Genomic DNA, 9,059 nt, shown 5'->3' on the forward strand with positions numbered 1-9,059 from the left:
TTTGAAAAGCCAAAGATAAATGCGCCAGAACAATGTCTGAGTATTTACAAATATTGGTCAGGAGGGGGCACTGCAACACATAACGCAATGATGTGGTCGTCAGCACAGTCAAGTATAGCAACCAATCTGTTCATTATGTGCAATTGCTCTCTGCCTCTGGGCAAACGTGGCAATATATTTCACACACAGATGTTTCAATTTGTATTGCTTCCACTCTCTAAGCACCGGGACCACTCAAAGGTTTACGCTGAAGGTCCACAGGAGCTCTACTTGCAAACATGTTTGTTTGGTTGTGTGTTTGAAAGATAAGAGAAACAGAGATGGAGGTATTGAGGTAGAAGCTAAGAGAAAATATTCATGTAGATAAGGCTTTCAGCTGTGCGGTGCAGTTCCTCCAGAGTTGTTAACCATCTGCTGTCTATCAGTGATGCATGAGAGTCTCATTCTCAATTCCACTGACCTGGTACAACTGGGAGCTGCTTGTGCTGTGTACAGTGCATGGTAGGCTAATACCACTGGACCACTTAAGCAACTACTTTACCTACTGTATGTGTTAACTGTCAGTCTATATTGAGACTGAAGCTTAATCATAAATATGTTTTGTCATTGTAAAGGGATTGAGTGTTGTTTGTGTGTGTCTGTGTGTCTGTGTGTCTGTGTGTGTGTGTCTGTGTGTCTGTGTGTGTGTGGCACGGACTGTTCCTTGCAGGTGTCCTGGGATATAGAGAGTGAATCACTATATTCTCATCATCCTCAGTCTCATTTCTGGATGGTAATCATCTAATGTACACTGCAGGAGCTATGATTACACTTTGTCAGATGTATTTTGTAAATCTACCAGCAAAACAGTCACCTTTGTAAAACTTGATGCTGTTATTAATAGTTAAGAGAGAATTAAGTCATTAAAAATGTATGAACATAGTGGGAATACTGGGAAATATCGTGCTGAATATCCTGTGAATCTGTTGCTGCTGAGTTCCTCTCATACAACACCTGTTGCTCTTCCGTCAGATTGTTTTTCCACAGCCCATAAGTCCTTAAGGCAATGCTTTATTTATCAGTTAATTTCTGCTTAAAAATATCAGTTGAATCATCTCTCTGTAGAGGATGACTAAAGGCCAAACAGCCAGTGATTGCCAAACAGGTAGATCAACAAAGGTAGCAATGAAAGATTTTATTAATATAAAAAAAACATGTTTTAGCTGTATCAGTTTAAGTTCTAAAGCGTCACTTCCAACAACACCTGTCATATTTGTTAGCACTTACTACAGTGTACAGTAGCTTCAGGGTGAAAAGTTGCCTTAATTATCACTTCCTCACATAAGGACCTAATAGTCTTTTTCAATCACCTCAGTATCTATCTATCTATCTATCTATCTATCTGTATCTTATAGATGTTTAGTGTGTTAGCATGCTAACATTTGATGGAAATGCCTATATTCAGATATCTGATTCAAAATAAAAGTTTTTTCTGAAGATGGAGGTGCTAGATTAAAAGTCCACAAACATTATTACAGCTCATCCTTAGGAGAGCAGTGTAGAAATTACATGGCAATCCATCCAATTATTGGAGATGTTGAGGCAGTTTCAGATGTGTAGTTGAGAAAATGTGGAGAGCTCCAGTATTCAGAGTACAGACTGAGCTAATGTGATTCCTCTGTGGCTCCAAACTGTGGGATATCAGGCATCTGCTAAATAGATCTGTGGTAACTTTCACTTCAAGTCTACTACTGGAGACTGTGGTGTGTGTGTGTGTGTGTGTGTGTGTGTGTGTGTGTGTGTGTGTGTGTGTGTGTGCGTGCGTGCGTGATAGTGTAAGTTTAGGAAATAGTTTGAAAAGAGGAATTGAATAATGATTGTGGTTTCAAACTGTGTCAGCTTTGCATGCTTTTGTCAGAAAGGTCGTCTGTGTGTCTATCACAGTGATATTGGTTTTATGATGCCTGCATCTTTTTAAGTGAAAGTTTTCACACTTTGAAACACCTTTTATGCTTTTAAGGTAGGGTACCTCGATAAAAATAATGTATTATATGTGTTTTACTTGGACCAGAATGGGTCATCACTGATTTAAAGTATCATTACAACATCTTGCCTTGCAGAATTTGATGCACTTCTGTGGAATATTCAGTCTGTTCTTTCTCTAAGGAAGTCCATGGTTCTTCATTTGTGGTTTTTGTCAGTCACATGATGTATATTTTCCGTCCCGTTCCATTTATTTCTATTGCTGCATGACAGATTTATAGAGGCAGGATGCCAGACAGGTTTTAAAATAACTCAGACTTATGAGCCTTGAGCAAAAAGTTTAGACTGTCCTGCCTTGGGTTCTGATCATGACAATCTGATTGATTACATGCTATTTACCGCCCACAAACACTCACACACACACATAGACACATTATGTTATGCTAAAATTCTCAAATGCCAGTGGCCATATTGTCTCTGTTTCTGTACCCTGCTGGATTATTGCTTCATTAAAAGACAGCCTTGGTTGCCATGGAAACATCTACCAGAAAGGGTCAGCTGGCAATGTACTCATCTCTGCTGTTACATTATCAATGCGACTTGTACCTCCTACATTTAACAACACTTTTCCAAGATACTATGAGACATTTGCTTTTTAGAACGTTTCTCACTGATAATTGTGTGCACATATGAACTGCATACCCCGCGACCCTGTACACAGGATAAGCAGTTGACGATGGATGGATGGATGGATGGATGAACTGCATATAAATCACTGTAAAACTCCTTCCCTTTAAACAGGAATGAATTTGTCTCATCAGACCAGTCTGTCTGAAGATGCCCAGACTGCAAGGCTCTCTGCCAGTAAAGGCACTGGATCACAGGCAAACTCTCACTCCATGGCCGTTTCATGTGGCCCGATTTGCATACTCAGCTAATTTGTTTCTCATTGAACATCAGGGGAGAGTGGTGGCGCCCATCATTACAGGAAACGTCATCTTCTTCTTTTAGTCCCTATTTTCTGCACGCTTTCAAAATAAGACTACCTCAAGGTTTTAGTTTGAAGCTGAAAAGTTTAGCAGCAGCTTGTTTCTCCATCGATGCAGTTGTATCTTTTATTTCTTTTCTGCCCAACCACTGGTTTGTTTGCACCAGTTTGGGTTTGACTGAGAAAGTTATGGAATTCAAAACATTTTCAAAATGTGTGTTAAAAAAAGCCCTGCGATGGACTGGCAACCTGTCCATGGTGTACCCCACCTTTCGCCCGATTTAAGCTGGGATTGGCTCCAGCCCACCGCGACCCTGTATGCAGGATAAGCGGTTGGCGATGGATGGATGGATGGTGTTACAAAAGCATACACCCAGCTCATTGAAAATGTGTCATTATCAGTGGTATATACTCAAGTTCTGTACTCCTGCACAATTTAAAGTAACTTGTGCTTTACTAGTACATACATTTTATTCTGCTTCTATACTTAATATTACTTCTACTTGACTGCTACTATTATCTTATAGCAGTAGTACTGCACAGACAAGTGAGCAGCCCACACAGAATTCTAAGACACCAATAATACAATTGCAGTGGTGAAACATTTGTCATCAACATTTGTCATAAAAGAACATAACTTTATCTCTTTATAACAAAATTTCTCTATAACAAAGAAAGGTTTTAACTGCAGTGGCCCTGAGAGCTCAATGGTACAATGTGTTAGAATTGAAACGACCCTCCACCTGTTGAATTCATATGCCAAAGAAATAGGAGGAAGCATATCACATATCAGGTCACAACTGCTGTTAACTGACTGTTAGCTAGTTAGCTGTGGAGCTAATATAGTGTCCTATTAGCTGACCGAGTCCAGAATGGGCACCAGAACCGGAACCAGCAGTCTCCCAGTGAACACAGCCGGACCGGGTCTGAACACAGCCTCTGAGACTGACGGAGGCCATTTTGACGACAGTAAAAATGTGATTTACTGCTTCCCAGGAGCACATAGAGCTAGAATATTTTCATATCCAGCTCTGTGAATCAAGGGTTTATTTCAACCAAATCAGAGTTAGTGATTGATTGAACAGTGGAAAGTCTAACTAAGATGGTTTTTGTGAGTTTATACTGGTTTCTGTCGCGTTTGAATGACGAGTTAACAAGGCAATTAGTTTGGTGTAAGAGAGAAACTTGAGTTCCAAAGTCGTACTGTTGAGTTTTTCAGTTTGATGCAAGTAGCACAGACGACAACAGAAACTGTTTTCAGGGGACACTGAAAAGTGATGCAGATGACTGAGACAAGCTTGTTGTTTCCATGGTTTGTGAAGTCATGAAGTTACTGAAGTCGCCAATCTGTAAGTGGTGTTGAAAATTGTGTTTGTGCATCTTTTTTAATGTAACCTCGTTACTTTCTCTACCACTTCCTACCACAATCCAAAGGCATGCTGGTTAGGTAAACTGGTGCCTCTAAATGGCCTGTAGGTGTGATTGTATGTGTCAGCCGTGTGACAGACTGGTAACCTGTCAAGAGTGAACCTACCCAATGTGAGCTGGAATACACCTGCCCCTTGTGGCCCTGCTGAGGATAGATAATGGATAGATGGATGGATTAAACTAATTAACAGTATAATTTTGACCAGTTACCTCGACCTGTTAAAACATGAAAGTGATGGCTTGAATCAGGATGATAACGCCACATTTCTGTCCACGTAACAATGCCATAATAGAGCGCTGTAGAATAACTACATTAAATTACAAACCAACAACATATTTTTTTTGCTACCAGGGCAGTAAAAGTTCAGCTGGCTGATCTGAGCTTTCATGCTGGAAACTACCTTTTATTGCCAATTAGTGATCAGCTGATCTCAGGAACATAACCCACAAAGCCAAAACAGAGGGCTGGAGAGAGAGAGAGTAACTACATATTTTACACCACAAGCCAAAGCACAGCACTGGAGAATAACTTCATGAAATTAATCCAACAACATATTTTTTTCTACCAGAGCAGTAAAAGTTTAGCTGCCTGATAAGGTTAGTTTTATTGCCAATTACTGATGAGCTGAAGTAATTGGACAAGCCAAACCACAGGCTGGAGAACAACAAGGCTACATGAAATTAATCCAATAACATAAGACACTGACAGGGGAAACATGACACGGCTCTCTGTGATTATGGCCAGCTTCTAGCTAAAGCTATCAAACAACAGCTTTCATTTGCATCGCTAAAGACTGACAAACTTAAATTAATTACCTGTCCAGCAGAAAACAGACAACTTCAGCTCATGTAAGGTCTTTATACACCATTGAAAACATAGTTATAGATATTATATCTATATATATAGATATATTGCATTTCTGTCAATGAATCCTCAGAAATATTACACACTGAACCTTTAAGTATTTTGCAGAGGATTTTGAATTCTTCTTTTACCAATGGTCATTAGCTCCTGTTAGTGTAGTGTGGGTGGTTTGTCCTATCATGCAGAGAGACAGTAGATTTGACAGTAGCTTGTAGTTATACAAGCAAAAGGACCAACATTACTAAGGGCACATTTATGGAGATGCTGATGATGGTGATTATGTCAGAAACTGAATTACTGAGGCTTAGCCAAAACTCAAGAGCTCATATGCAAAGGCCAGAGGGACCTAACTGTGCTCAATAATAATATTGTGTTTCACTTTCATATTTAGGTTCTCTGACTTTTAAAAACAAAAGGCAAAGTGCTCTTCCAAGCAAACAAAGTGTGATACTATAGACTCACTTTTATGCTTCCTTTTCTCAGGGCAATAGCACTCTTTGTTTCTATTCATGCTCATACAGCCTATATACACCAACTCTAAGGTTAAAGAAATCCACAGCTTTATTGCTAAGATCAGAGTAGCTCAGCTTGTTGTGATTACTGGAATATCTTCGTTTTGTCACTGCAATATTGCAGAAGAGAGCACACATGCACACACACACAAACGCACATGGTGTTGAAGATAAGTGAGCCTTGGGCGGTGGGCAGGCAGGCTTGTGCCATCTGGTGCCCAGTGTTCATGCTGAGCAACAGTCAGCGCCACACCTGGGAGATGGTAATGCCTGCAACTGTTGTTGGACCACCAACTGCACGCCCACCTGCCTCCACTCTTCTGAACCATGTTGTCTCACAGACCACAAACAAAAAGTAATTCATGTTGATTATAAGAGGAACCCACCCTGAGATGGTGTAACACATTTTAGACTTCAACTGTCATATTTAATATTTTGGAGCTATTTTGTGTTGAATTGTTATTCACTACGTGACTGCCTTTGTGTTTCTCAGAATGTCTCTATTTGTTTCTCGTTTTCAGCTGTGGAAATAAGAATAAGAATTTTTTTGTAGTGAGAGTTCCAGTCAAAGTCACAAACTTTACTAATACGGAGCCCCTGAACACCCATAAGAGGATTTTTATTTTTATCTTGTGCACAAACATTATTGGCCCTGTTGAGTGTGTTTAGCCCGAAATGAGGGAAACTCTGGGTTTTTGGTTTCAGAGACCCGAGATCAGATAAACTCTAGATCAGTAACCCCAGCATCTTACACTGTTAACCTAACCTCCTCAGTTTTTCTCTGACTCCTCTCCTGAAGGGCAGTCTGACATTTCCTCATTCATTCTGCTGGTGGCAATGCACATATTGGAATTATGTCTTGAGAAATATCTATATCCCAGTCAGATAGGCTAGTTTTTTTACCCAAACATGATCTTGAACAAGACCACTTTTATGATCAATCTGTCATCAATGTATGGACAGAGAGTTATCTTTGGACATTGAGGATTTATCCACAGCGCAGAATAAAATCTATAAGCTACACTGTCCTTCTTTATAACACAGTGTCTCTGTCGACATTGAGGCAGCTGTCAGGTTGCACAAAAACACTTACTGTGAGCCACATTACTGCAGTAGTCTAATTACTGTTTAAACTAATCTGCATAAAACTGACCAATGAACAGTAAACTTTCATATTGTAGTTGCACTGATTGGAACATTCCTATTGTATTTATCATACAGGAGATAATGTGACTATTTCTGAGTGAGGATGACTGTGGTGCAGCTGAAACAAATAAATGTAGTTTAAAAGGGAGTTTTTCATTACTAGCTGCATATTCTTAATGTGTTTTGATAGCATTTCATAAAATACGAAATGAGCAAGATTTTAAAATAGACGTCTAAAGCTTTACAGTCAGTTTGAACACATTTTCCACTAATAGGCTAACCTACTGAGTCGGACTGTGACTTTACAATCACAGGTCCATGAGTAGTCTATAGCCTAAACTATGTCTAATCTGTTCGATTAATATTTTCGTCTTCAGTTAACCCCCCGGCCTTTCTGTGAGGAGTTTGCATGTTCTCCCCGTGTCCGCGTGGGTTCTCTCCGGGTGCTCCGGCTTCCTCCCACCCTCCAAAGACATGCAGACTAGGTTGATTGGTGACTCTAAATTGTCCTTAGGTTTTGGTGTGAGTAGTTGTCTGTCTATGTGTGGCCCTGCGATGGACTGGCGACCTGTCCAGGGTGTACCCCACCTTTCGCCCGATGTAAGCTGGGATTGGCTCCAGCCCCCCGCGACCCTGTACGCAGGATAAGCGGTTGACGATGGATGGATGGATGGATCTTCAGTTAACCTATTGCCACTGGCATTTTGTTCCATCAGGTTACAGCTGAATAAATAGGCCTGTAGCTTATTTAAAATGAATGTAATGGGCTATAGGAGAATTCCAGCACTTTATCATTCATTAAGGAAATCCCAGTGTGGTAAATGATGAATGAGCAACGCTGTATAAAATGTGCCTAATATTGTTAACGTATTGATCCTTCCTTTACTCCTGCGTTTTAACATAAATAACCTATCGTGGTCTGCGTTGGCATGCATTCATATTTATAGCTCCACCCGATTAAAATGGAGGCTCTGCCTTTATTTACCCGTTGCCATGGTGAATCATAGTATTGGAGCTCCATTGATGATGATGGCTTTTTTTTGTCTCCACGCACGCGCTTCCATCAGATTCACGCTGACGCGAAACTGAAGAGTAAAAAACTACAGGGTTAAGCTCAGAGCTGTTAAACTCCTTAAAATGTATTTGGAACGGTAAGGCAAATTCCTTTGTTTTTGATGTTCACTGATAGTCCCCTCCAAAAGTATTGGAACGGTAAGGCAAATTCCTTTGTTTTTGATGTTCACTGAAGACATTTGGGTTTAAGACCAAAGATGAGATTGAGACAAGAGTTCAGAATTTCAGGTCTCATTTCCAGGTATTCACATCTAGATGTGTTAAACAATTCAGGGCATACCACCCTTTGTTTGAACCCACCCATTTTTCAAGTGAGCAAAACTATTGGAACAGATGTTTCTTGTTGCCCAGGTGTTGCCTTTTAGGTTGATTATCCAAACATTAAATAGCTCTGCATGACTAGTATAAATTTTCATCCTTGGTTCAAACCTATAAAGACTGCATTTCCTGTTAAAGAAGATAAACCAACATGAAGACCAGAGAGCTGTCTATGAGAGAAAAGCAAGCCATTGTCAAGCTGGGAAAAGAAGGATAATCGACCAGAGCCCTTGGACAAACATTGGGCATAGCAAGCACAACAATTTGGAATGTCCTGAAAAAGAAAGAAACTACTGGTGTACTGAGCAACAGACGTCGAACAGGTCAGTTAAGGAAAACAACAGTTGATGACAGAAATATCGTGAGAGCTGTGAAGAAACCCCCAAAACTTCAGTAAGTGACATCACCAACGACCTCCACAGTGTAGGGGTGAAGGTATCACAATTCACTGTTCGAAGAAGACTCAGAGAGCAGAAATATAGAGGCCACACCACAAGATGCAACCCAGGAAGAATGGACCACAATCTTATGGACTGATTAGACCAAGATTAATCTCTGCCAAAGTGATGGAAAGGCCAAAGTGTGGAGAAAGAGGGGAACTGCTTATGAGATGAAGCATACAAGCTCATCTGTGAAGCATGGTGGAGGTCGTGTCATGGCTTGGGCGTGCATGGCTGCTTCTGGAACAGGCTCATATATTATAATAATATTTACTGATGATGTAACTGATGATGGTTGCAGTAGAATGAATTCAGAAGAAACATTT

The sequence above is a fragment of the Micropterus salmoides genome, unplaced genomic scaffold, assembly GCF_014851395.1.
Source record: "Micropterus salmoides isolate LMB-PRFRI ecotype aquatic unplaced genomic scaffold, ASM1485139v1 Ms_hic_scaffold_6, whole genome shotgun sequence".
NCBI lineage: Eukaryota > Metazoa > Chordata > Actinopteri > Centrarchiformes > Centrarchidae > Micropterus > Micropterus salmoides.